At 33.6% G+C, this 21,100-nt stretch overlaps 1 long non-coding RNA gene across 1 annotated transcript in view; it reads right to left on the reverse strand.

Moving 5' to 3' along the window:
* LOC143052979 (uncharacterized) overlaps positions 1–17,095 on the reverse strand; it is a 34,207-nt gene extending 17,112 nt beyond the window's left edge. The window contains exon 1 of the long non-coding RNA XR_012971318.1: positions 17,013–17,095. This is a non-coding gene — a long non-coding RNA (uncharacterized LOC143052979). The remainder of the gene's footprint in view (positions 1–17,012) is intronic.
* Between the last annotated feature and the right edge of the window lie 4,005 nt (positions 17,096–21,100).

The raw sequence follows: 21,100 nt of genomic DNA on the forward strand, positions 1-21,100 counted from the left end.
GATTGTAGTTGTGAACTGGTCCCATACTATTGACGATATGATATCCCATTATTGACTTGACCATTAAAATATATGAGGTTTTCTCGCATTCCGGTTGACAATATCTCAAATTTTAGGGCCTCGATTAGTTTTTCTGGTTCCTTTAAATTTTATTACAAAATAGTGCATATTCAACACAGTTTTGATATATAGTATACATTAACTAAGTGGCTCATTTAAAATATTTTTTCATTCAGTTTGTTTTACAAAAAACTTATATGATATCATTAAACATTTTTTATAGATATAGGAAGATGTGGTATGAGCGCAAATGAGACAACTCTCCATCCAAATAACAATTTTTAGAAGTAGCACATTATAGGTCAAGATACGGCCTTCAAAACGGAGCTTTGGCTCACACCGAACAAAAAGCTATAAAGGGCCCCTAAATTACTTGGTGTATAACCATTCAAACGGGAAAACCAACAGTCTAATCTATATTAAAAAAAAAAACAAGAAATGAGAAACACGTTTAAATTACATAAATAAACGACAACTACTGTACATCAGATTCCTGATTTATGTTATTTACTCAGGAGCCAAATAAATAAAGACTGTTCGTCAATTTGTTTCTTGTTTTTCATTATTTGCAAAGTTGATAAGGAAGCCCGTCCCAGCGACACATCTTTATACCTCAATAAAGGAAGTGACACACCTCATTGCAGGTTTGGTGACCAGTACAGTAAACAAACATGTTTATACGAGGTTACCTCAATATAAAACCGAGTACCTTTTATACATGCCATATAAAACAAACAATGTATTTATCTATTTGTTATATTTATATGTATGCGCTGTATATAATTGATTTATACTCCTTTGGTATGTATTCCATATGGCGGTTCTCCTACTTACAGGAAGCTTATACACAGAAGAAGAAGCCGAACGCCATCTGTCGTCATAATGATTGTTAGCATAATACAACGATGACATTTAACACTTCGACATTTCACACATCGACAATTCACGAATCGTCAAGGCACATGTTACAAGTTACAAAACATCAATATACAAAAAGACAATTTACCAATAAAGAATTTTGAAATCTACAAGTTACAAATTGACAATTAACAAATGAAGAATGTTAAATGTTGATACAAATTGAAAGATACAAGTTACAAATCGAATAATTTACGAATGAAGCATTATGAAATTGCACAGTTACAAGTAACAAACTGACAATTTACCGATTAAGAATGTTGAAACTACAAAGGTGCAAGTTACAAATTGACAATTTACGAATTAAGCATTATGAATTTCACAGTAACAAGATACAAATTAACAATTTACGAATTAACAATTTAGAAATTACACAGTTACAAGTTACGAATTGACAAGTTACGAATTAAGAATTTTGACCCCGTTGGCATTCCATACATTAATACTTTTTGTCGTTCATTTCAACTATTTTTGCTTAAAAATATTGTTTAACTTTTTTTGTTAGATTTTCAAAAAATATAGTTATGTATCTCTAAGGTCTTCATATATTGAAATAATCTATCAAATAACAAAAAGTTCTGACTATTTATATCTCATCCAGTCAATATATCCTGTCCCAATCCGGGCAATCGTCCTGTCGTTAGTGCAACCCGGATATATCGCCGAAAACAATGCAGGGTCAACAGGTGGACGAATTCCGATACATTGATAAATTCACTTATCAATTATCATTAATTGATTGTTTAATTTCAAATAAAATAGTCCATAAAAAATTTTTAAAGACTTAAATGATTTTCTTGATTTAAGATTTTTCCATATCTTATTAGCAATTGACCCGTCCCTGTTTTCAAATCATGTGACACGCCACACTTCCGGTTAATCACAGCAACCACATCCACATAATAGAAAAGCTCATCCACATAATAGAAAAGCACCTTCGTATATATAATAGAAAACCACCTTCATATAATAGAAAACCACCATCGTATAATAGAAAACCACCATCGTATAATAGAAAACCACCTTCGTATAATAGAAAACCACCTTCGTATAATAGAAAAACACAATCGTATAATAGAAAACAACCTTCGTATAATAGAAAACCTCCTTCGTATAATAGAAAACCATCAACGTATAATAGAATACCACCTTCGTATAATAAAAAACCACCTTCGTATAATAGAAAAGCACCTTCGTATAATAGAAAAGCACCATATCGTATGCAGGCATATCTTAAAACATCTGGAAAAAAACAAAATCCTTACCAACTTAAACCACGGCTTCAGGTCAGGATACTCATGTGAAACCCAACTCATAACTACCATCAACGACTTCCTACAAGAACATGACAAGGGACATCAAATCGACGTAGGCATATTAGATTTTTCAAAAGCATTCGACACAGTACCACACAACAAATTATTACATAAATTATATCAGTATGGAATTAAAGGTAATACACACAAATGGCTTCCTAACTGCAAGATCAATGAGAACCATCTTGGAAGGCGAATCATCAGGCGAAACAACAGTTGACTCTGGGGTCCCCCAGGGCAAAGTCTTAGGACCAATCTTATTCCTGTGCCACATCAATGACCTACAGACAGTGTAACGTCATCAGTCAGACTATTTGCTGACGACTGCCTACTATACAGAACAATTACAAATAGCCAAGACCAACAAAAGCTACAAACAGATTTGAAACAACTAGAAATCTGGGCCGACAAATGGGGAATGCGTTTCAACGCCAAAAAGTGCTATGTTCTATCCATAAACAAAAATGCAGACAAATTCTACACGCTTAATAAACACATCCTACAAGAAGTAGAAGTGAACCCCTACTTAGGACTCCAAATCTTAAACGATCTGAAATGGAGCTTCCACATAAATAACATCAGCAAGAAAGCCAACGCCACCTTGGGCTTTCTTCGGAGGAACTTGAGGAACGTGCCAGAAGCATGCAGGAAAGTAGCATATATATCACTAGTAAGATCAACAATGGAATATGGCGCAACAATCTGGAACCCATATATGAAAGGGGATATTGACAAACTAGAACGTATCCAAAACAGAGGCTTACGATTCATCAAGAAAAACTAAAGGAGTCGAGAAACAGGGTCCATAACTAATATGAGACGCCAGCTAGAAATGGAGACGCTAGAGGAAAGAAGACACAGCCTCCGTCTTATCCTGATTTACAAGGTGGTTGAGGATCTGTTGGCGGCTCTACCAGCCGACAATTTTGTCATACCAGCAAGACCTAAACGAACAATAAAAGCCAAAACTTATTCAAACTGTGAAACTGACAATATCATCGAACGTCGAGTTATCAATAACACCAGAGGACTTAAAGTACCAAATAGCAACAAACCACAGTACAAACATTCATTTTTTGTGGAAACAACTATTTACTGGAACCAACTACCAGATAAAGTTGTGCATGCAGGTTCTGTAGAGGCATTTAAGACCGCTCTACAAGAATACCGCCCATAACAACGGCGCTCTTCTCCACCGTGTATAAAAGCCTTAACAGGATTCTACACGTACCACTACAGATACAGATACCTTCGCATAATAAAAACCCACCTTATTATAATAAAAGAGACACATAAGACAGCTATGGCGTTCCATAGATTACGCTATGTGCAAATGCCTATTACATTATGTCTAAACATCTATTACGTTATGTGCAAACACCTATTACGTTATGTCCAAACACCAATTACGTTATGTGCAAACACCTATTACGTTCTGGTAAACGCTTTTTTGACACAGATTAAAACAAAACGCATCAGTGATATACACCTTGAAAATTAAGAAACTTATAAGTTTTAGCTTTTTAAAAAGCTCTGAACTACATCGCTGTATTCTTTTTCAAGGATGTTGAATGTGAACTGAAGGTAATATGTCTGCATCGGGTTGTTGATTTAGTATTGGAAATGTGATATTTTTGTTATATAAATATTTAGTTTTTAGGAAAATTATGTTGTTCTACTTAAAAAATATACGTTATACATCCATTCTTTTTATATTTTGTTCACTTTACTTGTTGAAAATTAAAATATTTACACGATTCTCGAGGTTTGTCTCTCTGGAGGTGTGCCTAGATTGACAAAAGTCATAAAATACATTTAATGTATTTTTGAAAACATTGTACAGGAACATTTTTAGCAAACAGATCGTGCATATTGCAGATTAGCAATGTAAATAAAGAAGTATTAATGATTGATATTTTAATTTTCAATTTCAGTGTGTAATATATGCATAATAAAAAGACCATGAATTAATATTATTTGATCTGAAATGTAATACACATAGTTAGTTTTCCGGCATTTGATGGCTTAATATCCTCAGAAGAGAACCGTCTGTAATTTTTTATATCATGTTAGCCAATAGTTATTGCTGAAAATCAGCCACACCATGAAGCAACCAAACAGAATTTATATGTGACATGTAGTTATTTCAAGATGGCGTGTATATCGACTGAAACTAAAAGCTCTGCGCTGTTATTTGAAGCAAAAAAAAGCTACATGTAAAAAACAAAATGCAACCTCATTTCTTTACGGAAAATAAGTTGATTTAAAAAAAGAAGACGTGGTATGATTGTCAATGAGACAACTCTCCACAAGATACCAAAATGACAGAGAAATGAACAACTTTAGGTCAGCGTACGGCCTTCATCAATGAGTAAAGCCCATACCGCATATTCAACAATAAAAGGCCCTGAAAAGATTATGTAAAACAATTCAAACCAGAGCACTAACGGCCTTATTTATGTAACGTTCTCTTTCATCAGCACCAAGCGGATCATTTCATAGGTCGCCATATCTTGCATACATAATCATAACATGATTCTGGAAGGCACCGAATTACATTTATGAATTAAAGACTTTTGACAAGGTCAACACATTATATATGCGTCTATTCAGATAATATTGACCGAGGACGAAGATATTGTCTCGCCACCTCTTATCTTGTATTTTTTTTTTTTTTTTTGAATTAGCAGGGAGTTTTGGCAAAACTGAGTCCCGAGCCCCCTCTTAATCAAACTGTTTATAGATCCCACAAACGCAGCTCCATCATTTTCAAAAATTCGAGTTCCGCCACTGGTCATTGAATGAGAAATCAAAAAGAGAAAAAAAATTAGGTCCGTCTGTTTGTTTATCTAATGATATCTTAATGAACAACTTCTCTATTCATTTTACATCGAATGACCGTGAGGACATTCATGTGTTTTGCTGTCGCCTTAATTTCCATTACGTAACCTTCGTTTTGAGATTGTAACCGATTTATAAACATGATTATAAAAATACGCGGAAATTATCAAGTGCAAAATTACATTCTATCACTTGTTCTTAATTTCTTTTTAAACGGATACTCCTAAAAATATATTTTTTTTATCATAAATTAATAATATGAAAATGTCGTTAAACTCGTTAGAAACATAAATAAAGTAAAAAATCTTTAATATTTATACACACGTACATAAAAAGTGTGTACCGCATGCGGAAGAATATCTCAAGAACGTTTGCAATCTCCCATGCAGAGTTATATGTCTTTGCTCCCTCTCTTTGCGTGGGACATTGAATGTTTTGCTGGAAAATATATATGCCCACTAGAATTCAGTCTATTAGAAAAATCGAATTATTACAGAAGAGTGTCCACCATGCACTTGCACAGCACTATTATTAGTATAGTGCAATAGAATGATATACAAATGGATGAAAATTATATATACATGTAACTGTAATTTACAAATATTAAAATAATGTATCACTACTACGATGAGGTTGAATTTATCATCCACGCACAGACTTGTCTCAGAAAAAATATATATCTGTACTTTAACGTCACTTTCAGGTAAAGAAATGTGTATTGCTGGAAAATATGAATGCCCACTCAAATTCAATCTATTAGAAAAATCGCGTATGGCTAATCACCAGGCAGAGTAAAAAGAAGCTGATTACGGAAACCCAAGATACATTAAGAAAACAGCATGAGGATAACACCTCTGCTGCACAACATGGTTTAAGGGACATGACGCTGGTGAATGAAAGCCCACGGGAAGTCCACACGCTGACACCCTTGTGTACACCAAAAGATAATATACTTCTAGGCAGTTGGAATGTAAGAACTATGTATGCCACAGGTAAAACTGCAGAAGTTGAGAGGGAAATGGACAGATACAACATAGTATTCTCCTCAGAAACTAACAAAACCTTTAAATAGACTTATTAAAAGGGGATATAGTTACGATACTGTTGTCAGGTCATTAAAGATTGCATATTTTGGCTTTAACATTGATTCACTGATAGGGTCTTTGCATCGGAACTAAACACATTTATTTCTAAAAAAACAGTTGTTGGCATGACACGGGTTATGTTCTTCTCATATATTTTATGATAGTATGATACTAAACCCCTAACGGGAGGGATTGTACCTGATATTCATATGATGAAGACATAATCTTTCAATCAGTTTAATTGAGGTCTGGAGCTGGCATGTCAGTTAACTGCTAGTAGTCTGTTGTTATTTATGTATTATTGTCATTTTATTTATTTTCTTTTGTTACATCTTTTGACATCAGACTCGGACTTCTCTTGAACTGAATTTTAATGTGCGTATTGTTATTGTTTTACTTTTCTACATTGGCTAGAGGTATAGGGGGAGGGTTGAGATCTCATAAACATGTTTAACCCCGCCGCAATTTTGCGCCTGTCCCAAGTCAGGAGCCTCTGGCCTTTGTTAGTCTTGTATGATTTTAAATTTTAGTTTCTTGTGTATAATTCGGAGTTTAGTATGACGTCCATTATCACTGTACTATTATGCATATTTTAGGGGCCAGCTGAAGGACACCTACGGGTGCGGGAATTCTCGCTACATTGAAGATCCATTGGTTGCCTTCGGCTGTTGTTTGCTCTATGGTCGGGTGGTTGTCGCTTTGACATATTCACCATTTCCTTTCTCAATTTTATTTTTTACAGAGTTTGTCTTTAGTGCCGTGTGGAGACAGTAGAGTGCCTCCCCGTGCTTAAGGTTTATGCTCTTATATTATACTAGATTATGGAGTGTGTGTCCGAGCGAGAACTTCTCTATGTTCATTACTTTAGGAATATCTATCAAAAAGTAGTATTTTAATATTCAGCCCCATTCATCTATTTAGTCAGACGTCAGTCGCTACCTTGATATACCCTATCTTTTGTTAAATTTGTCGGGTAACTTATGACAATAAGCATTTGACGTCTTGAGCCGAACAGTTTTATCATTTTTACACAATTTAATCTACTGTGTGATGGTTCATATTCTGGACGCCAGTCTTTGCTCCTTTGTAATAAATCTACATACCAAAAAACAAATATGAAGCTTAGAAATGGAAAAATATTAAATACTAAACTCGTTCAAAGGGTATCTACACGTCTCAATCTTCAGAATCGCTTATCTAAAAATACGACCATAGCTAACGTTTTTAACAATAAAAATCGTGGTTACCCTTCTATCGATAAGTGTCATGCCAAAAAATGACTTACGTGTCCCCGTCTTTCCACCAACAATACAGTAAGGTCCACATTTAATGGTCGCACATTTTCTCTAAATTTTGAAACTGATATTACTTGAAAAACAAACAGTATTATTTATTTACTCACATGAAACAAACCGGGATGCGGTATTCAGTACGTAGGTGAAACTGGGCGATATTTATCTAAACGCACGCAAGAACACCTGTATCGTTTTAAAAGACCCAATAAATTCAAAAGTATCATTTATCAACATCTTAAGAAGCACAGTCATCCTATTAAATATTTAACAGTTCAACCTTTAGAAGTAGTAAATAAGCAGCCTGGTGAATCTCATTCCAAGTTTGTACGATCACGAAAAATAAATGAATTAAATTGGATTAAAAAATTACAGACAGTCTACCCTCTCGGTCTTAATGATAATATCATGGGAATTGGCAATATATCAAGAACCGATTCTGTTAACATTTTGGATATAGTTTCTAAAACTGTTCGTAAAAATCGTTCTCATGGACGCAGAAAAAATCGCAATCAAAGAAAATTTCGGACCAACCATACAAATATTTCGGACCTAATTTCCATTTCAAAAAACAACGGCAGACATTATCTGTTAACCAAGCTTTGTTCTTTACCTATAAATAAATTAAATAAAATTTTAGAGGATTGCAACACAATTTCATATTACAGTCCTAAGTATGAAATTGTCCAAATTATAATGGCATATTGTTATTCTAAACTGTTTCCAAAAATTGATCGCCCTGAAGATCATAAAAAACATTTTATTAAAATAAAGTATGTCAATAAAGGTTTTGATTTTGTAAATATTGCCGGTATTTTTAACGACCATTCTGTTAAAGACCAAATTCCTGGATATTTTGATAATACTGAACTCCCTCTCATTTGTTATATTTACAAGAAATCTACCCGAAAATATGTGTTTAATTATAGCCAATTGTGTAAAGATGTAAATATCACTGAAAATACACCTATGTCGTGTAATTGCAGTAATTCAGAATACACCTATGGACCAATTTCCCATGTTATAACGGGAGACCTTAACATCGTTCGCGACCGAGAGTTAAAATCATTCCTCAGTAAAGGACCTAAATATCGTCCCCCGTCAACTGTTAACTGGAATGAGTGTCGTAATATCATCAACGACTCACTCCGCGCCTACTGTTTGAAATGGGTAAAACGGGAAAAAGCTGACAAAAAATCTTTGGACTCTTTTTTTAATTCAGTAATGAAGATAGTTGATATTCGAATACAACATTTTAAAGAACATTTTACCCTCAACAAAAACTATAAAAACCCTATTTCGCGTATCAAAAATAAACTAACAGAACTAGCCAAGGAATTTGTTTTTGTCCCGGCTGATAAAGCTGCTAATAATATCATTATTGTTTGACGTAAATTTTATATAGAGGTTCTACAAAAGGAAATCACGAATTCACCAACATTCCAACTGACTTCATTTTCAGAAAACGACATCTGTAACAAACATAAACTTTTAGCTACTTCTTTACAAGCAGAACCAAACACAATGAAAGTCCCAACTATGTACTGGCTTCCGAAGCTGCACAAAAAACCTTACAAATATAGATTTATTTCATCTTCCAGCCATTGTTCAACTACTAAATTGTCTGTTTTACTTACTAGTACACTTGGTACAATAAAAAACCTGATAATAAATTGTTCAAATAAGGCCTTTGAAAATAGTGGAATTAATTACTTTTGGAGTGTCAAAAACTCGTTGGAAGTACTTGATAAATTGCATGCATATATTGGTGATTTTGAATCTGTTCAAAGTTTTGATTTTTCTACCCTATATACCACTTTGCCTCATATTCTTATTAAGAAAAAAATCACATCCCTAATTAACTGGGCATTTAAAAAGTCGGAATGCGAGTACATATGTTCAAACTCTTTTAGATCATTTTTTAGTAGCAATAAACAAAAGAACTATGTCAATTGGACATGCTTTGATACTATTTATGCACTTGAATTTTTACTTGATAACATTTTTGTTCGCTTTGGAGATTCCGTATATCGTCAAGTTATTGGAATTCCAATGGGGACTAACTGTGCACCACTTATTGCGGACCTGTTTTTGTATTGTTATGAGTTACAATTTATGACTAAAATTAGCAAAGACCCATCAAAACAACATTTGATACAAAAATTTAACAATACTTTTAGATATTTGGATGATATATTGGCTCTAAATAATGACGACTTCAGTATGTATACTAAAGAAATTTATCCTGTAGAACTTACTTTCAATAAAGCTAATGATAACAGTGACCACTGCCCTTTCCTCGATCTTGATATCTATATCATAAACGGGAAGCTTAATACAAAAATTTATGATAAAAGAGATGATTTTTCATTTCCTATTGTTAATTATCCATTTTTAGATGGTGACGTTCCCTTGTCACCATCTTATGGTGTTTATATATCTCAACTTGTACGATTCGCTCGTGTATGTAACAATGTATTAGATTTTAGCGAGAGAAATTTATGTATTACTGAAAAATTATTACACCAGGGTTTTCGATATCACAAACTGGTCAAAACATTTACTAAATTTTATCACCGGTATAAGGAAATAATTCGTAAATATAACTCAACATGCAGACATCTTATACGTTCAGGTATTTCACATCCAAAATTTTATGGAAATATTCTTTATAAAGCACAAAAATGTCAGTATTCTCCTCAGAAACTAACAAAACCTTTAAATAGACTTATTAAAAGGGGATATAGTTACGATACTGTTGTCAGGTCATTAAAGATTGCATATTTTGGCTTTAACATTGATTCACTGATAGGGTCTTTGCATCGGAACTAAACACATTTATTTCTAAAAAAACAGTTGTTGGCATGACACGGGTTATGTTCTTCTCATATATTTTATGATAGTATGATACTAAACCCCTAACGGGAGGGATTGTACCTGATATTCATATGATGAAGACATAATCTTTCAATCAGTTTAATTGAGGTCTGGAGCTGGCATGTCAGTTAACTGCTAGTAGTCTGATGTTATTTATGTATTATTGTCATTTTATTTATTTTCTTTTGTTACATCTTTTGACATCAGACTCGGACTTCTCTTGAACTGAATTTTAATGTGCGTATTGTTATTGTTTTACTTTTCTACATTGGCTAGAGGTATAGGGGGAGGGTTGAGATCTCATAAACATGTTTAACCCCGCCGCAATTTTGCGCCTGTCCCAAGTCAGGAGCCTCTGGCCTTTGTTAGTCTTGTATGATTTTAAATTTTAGTTTCTTGTGTATAATTCGGAGTTTAGTATGACGTCCATTATCACTGTACTATTATGCATATTTTAGGGGCCAGCTGAAGGACACCTACGGGTGCGGGAATTCTCGCTACATTGAAGATCCATTGGTTGCCTTCGGCTGTTGTTTGCTCTATGGTCGGGTGGTTGTCGCTTTGACATATTCACCATTTCCTTTCTCAATTTTATAGAAATATTGGCCTTAAATGAAGTCAGATGGCTAGACAGTGGAAAGCTTACACTTCAAAATGGTAAAGTCTTAATATACTCAGGCAGAAAAGATAGATTACATTAGGCAGGAGTTGGAATGATGCTGTCAAACCAAACAAAAAAGGCACTGATTGAATGGAAGCCAATCACTGAGAGATTAATGTATGCCAGATTTTATACAACAACCATCAAAATAAGTATCATCACTGTATATGCACCGACCAACGATGCTACAGATGAAACAAAAGAAAGCTTCATAGAACAGCTAGATAGAGTCATAGCAGGAACACCTAAACATGACATTCTCTTAGTAATGGGATACTTAAATACAAAGGTTGAAATGAACAATGAAGGTCATGAGAACATCACGGGAAGGCATGGAATAGGGAGAAGAAACGAAAATGGAGAAAACCTCCTTGATATTTGTCAAAGGAACAACTTAGTTATTACTGGCACAATCTTTCCACATAAAGACAAACATAAGATTACATGGATATCACCAAACAAGAAAACAGAAAATCAAATAGACCATATCCTGGTTACTAGACAACACAGAACATCAATATTGGACACAAGAGCAATGAGAGGAGCAGACATTGGCAGCGATCACGAACTTCTCAAATGCAAATTAAGAATCAAACTTAAAAAACATAAAATAGTAATGGATACTACAAGGAAGAGATTTGATACCACCAAACTGCAACGTCCAGAAGTAAGAAAAGCATTTTCAATCGAGCTTAAGAACAGGTTCCAACTATTAGATGAACTAGGGGACATAGAAACATTCTGGGAAGGAGTAACAAAATGCTATAAAGAAACAGCAACTAAAACCTTAGGTTTCAAAGAGCGTGGGCATAAGCCCTGGATCTCCAATGAGTCATGGAAACTTGTAGACGAGAGAAGACAACTAAAGGAAAGAACTAACAACAGTAGATCCGAAAGAGTAAAGAACAGTTTAAATGCCAAGTATAGCGACAAAGACAAGGAGGTAAAGACAAGTATGAGAAATGACAAAAGGCAATGGACAGACAACTTAATTGAAGAAGCAGAAAAAGCAGCAAGCAATGGTATGATGAAAACAGTACATGAGGTTACTAGAACAATTTGCAATGAAAAACAGAAACCACCTCAAGTCATCAAAGACAAGTCTGGAAATTTATTATCAAACCATGAGGAAAAACTTAAAAGATGGAAAGAACACTTTCAAGAAGTCTTGAATAGACCTGAACCAGAAATAGCATTTTACATCAATTTAAACTATGAAATTGAAGAAAGAGAGATAGATACTGGTCCAATCAGAAAAGAGGAAATTACAAAAGCCTTGAAAAGATTAAAGAATGGGAAGTCAGGAGGCATAGATGGCATAACAGCGGAAATACTAAAAGCAGATACAATAACAACCACTAAGTATTTGCTAAAGCTCTACAATATAATATGGGTTGGAAACGAAATACCAAAGGAGTGGAGTAAAGGTCTAATTGTTAAAATTGTAAAGAAAGGAGACCGGACATGTTGCAACAACTACAGAGGCATAACACTACTCTCCGTGCCAAGTAAGGTATTCACTAAGATAATCATCCAAAGAATACAAGAATGAATAGATGAAGAGTTAAGACAAGAGCAAGCTGGCTTCAGAAGGGGGAAAAGCACTACTGAACAACTATTTGCTTTAAGAAACATCATAAAACAATGTTCTGAATGGAATGCTCCTTTATACATCAACTTTGTAGACTTTGAAAAGGCGTTTGATTCCATACACAGGGAAAGCTTATGGTCCATCTTAAAAGCTTATCGCATCCCAGACAAACTCATCACAGTAATAAAACTCTTTTACGATTCATTTGAGTGTGCAGTCATAGATGAAGGTATACAATCAGAATGGTTCAAAGTAAAAACAGGAGTAAAACAAGGATGCGTGATGTCTGGCTCCTTATTACTGTTAGCCATTGACTATGTCATGAAGCAAACAATAAAAGACCATGCAACAGGAATTAGATGGAAATTTACCACCAAACTAGAGGACTTTGATTTTGCGGATGACCTAGCACTACTATCTTCCAAATTCCAACATATACAGTTAAAAACAAGTAAACTTCAAGAAAATGCCAGCAAAATAGGATTAAAGATAAACGCATCCAAAACAAAAGCAATTCGGATGAACACCACGAATAACAACCCAGTGAAGTTAAATGAGAAAGACCTAGAGGATGTCGATACCTTTACTTACATAGGAGGAGTAGTTACAACAAAAGGTGGCTGTGACAATGATATGGACAACAGGTTCAAGAAAGCTAAAGGCCAATTCAGCAGGTTAAGACAAATATGGAGATCATCGGTACTGTCATTTAAAACAAAGGTCAGATTATTTAACAGCTTAGTCATATCAGTCCTACTGTATGGATGTGAAACCTGGAAAACAACTGAACAAGACAAGAAGAAATTAAAAACCTTTCAAAATAGATGTCTGAGACAGATATTGAAAATAAGATGGCCCAATACAATTTCAAATGAAAACCTACACATAAGAGCTGGAACAAAGAAGCTAAGCGATGATGTAATAGAACGGCGTTGGAGATGGATTGGCCATGTACTTAGGATGGATGCCAACAGTATATGTTCAGTTGCACTGACATGGAAACCAGAGGGAAATAGGAAAGTTGGACGTCCCAAAACCACCTGGAGACGGACTGTAGAGACAGAACGAACACCACTTGGATGGAACAGCTGGACTTCAGCAGGAACAGTAGCTAAAGACCGTGTGAGATGGTAACAATGTATCAGGGCCTTAAATGCCGACCGGCATGAAGAGGATTGGTGAAGGTGAGTTGAGAAAAATCGAATTATAACAGAAGAGTGTCCACCATGCACTTGCACAGCACTATAATTAATATAGTGCAATAGAATGATATACAAATGAATAAAAATTATATATACATGGAACTGTAATTTACAAATATTAAAATAATGTATAACAAAAAAAAACCTAGAGTTTACTGATTTTTATGACTACTACGATGAGGTTGAATTTATCATCTTCGCACGGACTTGTCTCAGAAAAATACATATCTGTACTTAAACGTCACTTTCAGGTAAAGAGATGCGATTTCTGAGACAAGAGCTTGTGACCGTCCACAAGAACTTGCGGTCATCCGATGTTCAGTACTTCAGTACTTTGATTCATATCTTTAACATAAAGATGTTCTCAAAAAGTAATAAACATAACAAGGGTTTTATATTTTTTACAAATGTGTTATTATCCTTATTTTATCTTGATTCATTTTGAGAACTCAAATCGTATCAATGACATACTGCAATGTGAAAAATGGGAGTTAGCTGGCAATTGTTTCATGGTGCTTTAAACGGATGAACAAGAGGGTTCCGAAATTCCAACAATACAAAACATGACAAGTGAACTTCTTAATTTATAATCAGTAGCGGGAAAATTACAGAAGAATTTAAGTTTACCCTTTCGTGTTAAAGTCTTTCACTGTTTTCTTTTCGTTATATAGGTGATTTTTTTTACAGAATTTTGACTAAACATGTTACGTCGATTTCAAGGCGAACAAGATTGCATCAAATCAAAATTGTTTGAGGATACTTTGGATTGAATTATATGAACTTCATGCCTCGCTAGCTTTTAATAGAAAAAAAAAAACGTCTCGCTTTAACAGTAGCCGAGAAAAGGGGGACCGATATATCTAAAAATGGCAATATTTAACGGAAACTGTCAAAACATAAATTTTAGAATGATAACATTTAGATCCAATAGAATATATTTGTATGAAATTTTATATTTTTTAGAATAATGATGTGCGCGCAGCATATCAATTTCATGAACATTTAATTGTGTATTTAGCTATATGTATAGGCCCAAGACCACAATTAATGACCCCGCTTTTCGTTGTCCAAACGAATATAGTTCCTTTTAATTAGAGTGTATTTTTCCTTAATTTTTTTTCTTTCCCTTCCTCACTCATTTCTTAGATTTTTTTGGTGGAAATGAAAGAAGAGAGGTGAAATAAATTTTTGGATGTTGTATTTTAACTGATTTTGATTTGCAATGAGTGATTAGGCAAAGTGCAAAAAGTAATATTTACAGTTTTCGGAACATCTCTTGACTTGTCAATAGGGGTGTGGTTGTGTATTGGCTAAATTTGTAAAAGTGATTGGTTCAATCATTTTGAATTTTGGATATATATTTGGACTAGGACTAGGACTATACATTACACACACAAAAAAATGGACAAAAGTGCATGGTGCAATTTTTAAATGATGCAAAAGGTTATAAAGAACTGATAGAGGAATTAATTGTGGTCTGTGGCCTATAGAACCATTCGCGTTCATAACTAAACGCATCGAAACTTACCGTTTATACCGTATATCCCGCTATAATTTTCATTGAGTTAATGACTCTCCGTTCGGAAAATAAGTTGATGTTTCTAATTTATTCGAATATCGTTGAAATATTGAACAAAAAGATAAATTCTTATCAACAACTGTGGGATAATGTATTGATTATGAAATTAATGTACTTTGTTGGTAAACGTGAAATTTATTTGTACGAGCTTTAGAAACAGAACGAAAAGCGAGGCTTTTCGAGTTTTTCTCCTGTTTAGCAGCGAGAACTAATACATTTTATATTTCTGACAATGTACATATATTGTATACAATTTACACCTGGTATTTGAGCATAAGTTGTTTTAATCTTAACCATTGTCTCTGATTTTTACAATTATTGAAACGCGGACTCGAAGAAAACCCCAAAATGAACTATTACCCAGAAAGAAATATCCATATTACCGATTGATCAATATAAAAGCGGGTAGCAGGAAATTTATTTGTACATGTACAAACAAAGCAAAAAAAATGTTGTTTTCCTGTTATTTGTATACAATAACTAGCTAATTGCAGGATAAAAGCGAATTACTTAACTTTAACCATTTTTTTAGAACTGGTGGAAAAATTAAATGGGGTAAAAATATAAATAGATTAGCTGACTATGCGGTATGGGTTTTTTTGTTAAAGGCCATAAGGGGATCTATTGTTATTTATTTCTTTGTCATGTGGTCTCTCGTGGAGAATTGTCTGATTCGCATTCATACCACATCTTTTTTTATAGATAGTCAGTTTTTTCTGAAATTCAAAGGGAAAATTATGTTATGATGACCATTTTAGCAACGAAACTATTTATTTATTCTTATAGACAACAAAAGAAACGATATGCACATCACTAATAAAAAAAAATAGAAGACAAATTTTCTAGAATATGTATTTTTGTATCGTTACTTCAGGCTGGCTCATATAAATAAATCATTTCACCTCTTCAACCAAAATAGACAATATGTGCACTTTATTATATAAATAAACATGGACGCATATACTAAATCAGTCATTTGTTTATGTCAGAATGGATTATACAAAAAAATGCCCACATCAGTTGGTAAGTCTTGAACTGTTGTTCAGTTGTTGTCGTTTGTTGATGTGGTTCATAAGGGTTTCTCGTTTATCTTTTTTTATATAGATTATACTGTTGGTTGTATTGTTTAAATGGTTTCACACTAGTGCTTGATATGCCCATTACAGCTTGCTGTTCAATGTAAGCCAAGGCTCCATGTTGAAAGTCCAACTGTGACCTATAGTGGTTTACTTTTACAAATTGTTACTTGGATGGAGAGTTGTCTCATTGGCCCTCATACCACATTTTCTTATATATATTTCTTTGATAAGATTTTGTTTTCTCATCTGTGTTTTTTAAACATTACTTGTATAGGCGCGAGGGTTTTTTTAAAACAAAAAAAGTATACGCGGTCCTTGTTGTCCTGCATACAATGTTTTCCCTTTGCTCAAGAAAGAATGTATTTGTTTTAGTACATTTATTTCGTCTAGTTTGATTGGCAGTTGAGTATGTAACATAAGAGGTTGACCGTAGTGTAGAATTGTTTTAAGCAATCTATTTCAAGACAAACTTCCTTCAAAACATTAATAAAAATAAACATTTGAAACATACCTATGTCAGTCGACTTTGTTATTACTCTTGTGGTGATTTTATTTGTTGGTGTTGTAATTTGCACCGAATCGTCTGTTACCTCTGTTTGATAAAGAGTAAAAAAGATCCTATTATTTTAGTGCATACATCCAATTTTTTTATGGAAATATTCTTTATAAAGCACAAAGGTGTCAGTATTCACCTCAGAAACTTACAAAACCTTTGAATAGACTTATTAAGAAGGGATATAATTACGATACTGTTGTCAAGTCATTAAAGATTGCATATTTTGGCGTTAATATTGAGTCACTGATAAGGTCTTTGCATCGGAACTAAACACATTTATTCTAAAAACAGTTGTTGGCATGACACGGGTTATGTTCTTCTCATATATGTTATGATGGTATGATACTAAACCCCTAACGGGAAGGATTGTGCCTGATGTTCATATGATGAAATCATAATCTCACAGTCAGTTTACTTGAAGTCTGGAGCTGGCATGTCAGTTAACTGCTAGTAGTCTGTTGTTATTTATGTATTATTGTCATTTTGTTTATTTTCTTTGGTTACATCTTCTGACATCAGACTCGGACTTCTCTTGAACTGAATTTTAATGTGCGTATTGTTATACGTTTACTTTTCTACATTGGTTAGAGGTATAGGGGGAGGGTTGAGATCTCAAAAACATGTTTAACCCCGCCGCATTTTTGCGCCTGTCCCAAGTCAGGAGCCTCTGGCCTTTGTTAGTCTTGTATTATTTTAATTTTAGTTTCTTGTGTACAATTTGGAAATTAGTATGGCGTTCATTATCACTGGACTAGTATATATTTGTTCAGGGGCCAGCTGAAGGACGCCTCCAGGTGCGGGAATTTCTCGCTACATTGAAGACCTGTTGGTGACCCTCTGCTGTTGTTTTTTATTTGGTCGGGTTGTTGTCTCTTTGACACATTCCCCATTTCCATTCTCAATTTTATATCATATGTTTAACGATAATTATATGTTTAAGGGTTATGACCTTGGGTAATGAGTAAAGCTCAAAGTGAATGTTCTATAAAAGTTCATTTTCGTTGTAAAAGTCCATTTGTTTCTATTGATAAGTTCATATTCACATTGTCCTCTGTGTTTATAAAGTAATTTCGTATCAAATTCAAAACTTTTTAGTTTGTGACCCGATTTTGATTTAGTTAACACGTTGTATGATTAGTGAATGTTAAATAATTCGTAATGAAATTTATGATCGTCAATAAAGGCAATAGTAAAATACCACTATTCGATAATATTTAATAATTAAATTCGGACCATCTATGTTATCGTTATGTCTGCACAATAACAGCTAAGTTTATACTACGAATGTGGCTGTGTTAGCGAAACTGATTTTTTTGCAATAACGATGATATACTAAGCTTGAGTGAGCTGATATGGTATGATTGCCACTAAAAAAACTATTAATAGTATCCACAAGAGCTGGTATGAAAATGAAGTGGATATAAGATTTTATACTCCACCCTACGGCCTTAAAAAAATAGAAGCACGGCTTATGTTTGCTACAGAAGGCTCCGACCTAAAAACATGTAAAAAATTTAAAACAAGAAAACTCACAACCTAATTTATAACAAAACAATTTACCAATCAGAAGTATAACAGATTAAGACTACTTACTACCATATATATAAATGCTTAATGTTAGGTTCCTCGCGGACAAACGTCAAAGAAGAATAATATAGGCCTAGTGGCTGGGTACTCATCAAAGAGTCCATTTTTGTTAGAACGCAAGGGGCATGTTGAGTCTTTATTTGAATCATAATTGTTAAAAGAGTTGGAAGGTCATATCAAATTAGTTAATGTTCATTAAAATAAATTTCAGCCAAACACAGCTGATATATGCTTAGGAATAAAACACATTAGTGCCTCTAATAATTTCCAAAGTTAATCAAATCAATGATTTTTCATGTTAGCACTAAAATGCTGACCAAAGGACTATAAATACTCTCAGGTACGAAAGTCCAACAGTAGATAATAATATTTCTATTTTAGTTCATCATACTGAATAGATATGTTCATTCATATTCGTTTAACTTTGTTAAAAGAAGAAATGAGTGGGAAAGGAATTGAAATTCAAACTTAGATAAGAATGAATGTAGATGAAGGTAATACGAATAAAAACACGACACTATAAGATAAGGCATTAAAATTGTCAATTGATATTGTGTCATAAATCTCTTGATGAATCGGTGTATAATACGTGTTTCAATAAACAAGTAGGACAGTGATTCTATATGAATCTGTTAGTATTGAAAATATTGCTTCTTATGCTACCTTTGATGAACGTAACAATGAAAAGTTTAGATTTGCAATAGTCAATAAAAGAACATGTGTTACATCGGGATTCAGGATACAATTAACTTTTATATACTAGTATTTATAACCGTAGCAACAACATACTAAGTTGACTCAATATGATTAATTGTTGTCTACTTTGTATTTTCATAAACATATGTCATGTTTTCGAACAACGTCGAATGTTCTACCCCTTTGCATAGATTACCTTAGCTATAATTCGGTTCTCAATGCTCTTCTACCTTTTTGTTTCTGTGGCCTTTACACTTTTTTGTTTTATTCAGGTGTCACTGATGAGCGCTCTATATAAAACATTAAGTGCTTAAGACGTACAAAATTATAAGCCTAGTATCGTTGATGATTTTGTTTACCACCACTGATTGTATCTAGTCAAGTAGTCGAACCGTCTTTGTTGGCATGAGAGAGCATAAATATGATCAGATTATAAATCAACTATTTACAAAGATTTGCATTTGACGACTAAGGATTATCTACTCCAAGGAATAGATTAACTTACCTTTTTTTTTAAACCATTCAGTATTTTGGAACTTCATTGCTCTTTATATATAATTAACTTCGCACTTGGTCATGTTGGTTTGACTGTATAATTTTTATGATTTCGAGCGTCACTGGTGAATCGTTTGTAGCGCAACTTAAATTGTAAAAAAAAACAGCAGTACATGAAGGTAGCAATTTTCATATCCTGTTGGCAAATAAAAGTAAAAAAAGTATACCAACCTGTTTGCCATCTGCTTTCCGAGTACGTTGTTGAAAAGTCTGTAAGTTTATCATAATTATCCTCAACCGCAACTTCATTCAGTTTGTAAAAGAAAGGTAATGTTACAATTTTAGCTTGAACATTTATTTAAGCGTTATGTATATATAATTAATTGCTATGTAGCTTTTACAAACTAATAAGTAAGGCTTCATTAGACGCGAGCAGCCATCTTGTTAAAATGGCATGATGTAAAGGAAATGTTTTGCAGTTTATTGTACATCTCTTTTAAATATATATTAGGTTTGAACGTATTTTTCAATTTAGACTTGTTTATATTTTCGTTTGGGCTTGTATAATATTTTCCCTCTGGTTTATATGATCCGTTCATCCTATATTGACTCTTTAAATTCAAGGGTCTATCTGAAATTGAGGGTAAATTATATGGCCTTCCAAAATGAAAAATACTTCTGAAATAAGTAATTACAATAAGTCGGTGTTCAAATACACTAATTTTAAATGGTTTTTTTTTGCGGTAGTAGTTTTGTTTTCGTTTTCAAAACCTAAAAGACTCATCAAGGATGGGTCTTTTACGATAAATGGATTGATACAACTGATGGTGGAAATGTCCTGCCCGAAGCTATAACCAGTCAAGTAATCAGCACTCCTGGGTTGACTGGGCATATCATTGAAATGGTTATCTTTACTAATTAACACTTTATCAATCTTTCATTTTTATTTTTTTTTTGGAAAAACGTCGAATGTTCTTCCCCTTTGAATAGATCACCTTAGCTATATTTCGGTTTTCAATGTTCTCCTCCTTTTTTTGGGGTTTGGCCTTTACACTTTTTTTCATTCGAGTGTCACTGATGAGCAGTCTATATAAAACATTAAGTGCTTAAGGCGTACAAAATTATAAGCCTAGTATCGTTGATGATTTTGTTCACCACCACTGATTATATCTAGTCAAGTAGTCGACACTTCTTTGTTGACATGAGAGAGTACAAATATGATCAGTTTATAAATCAACAGTTTACATAGATTTTAATATGAAGAC

The sequence above is a fragment of the Mytilus galloprovincialis genome, chromosome 11 (assembly GCF_965363235.1).
Source record: "Mytilus galloprovincialis chromosome 11, xbMytGall1.hap1.1, whole genome shotgun sequence".
Classification (NCBI taxonomy): domain Eukaryota; kingdom Metazoa; phylum Mollusca; class Bivalvia; order Mytilida; family Mytilidae; genus Mytilus; species Mytilus galloprovincialis.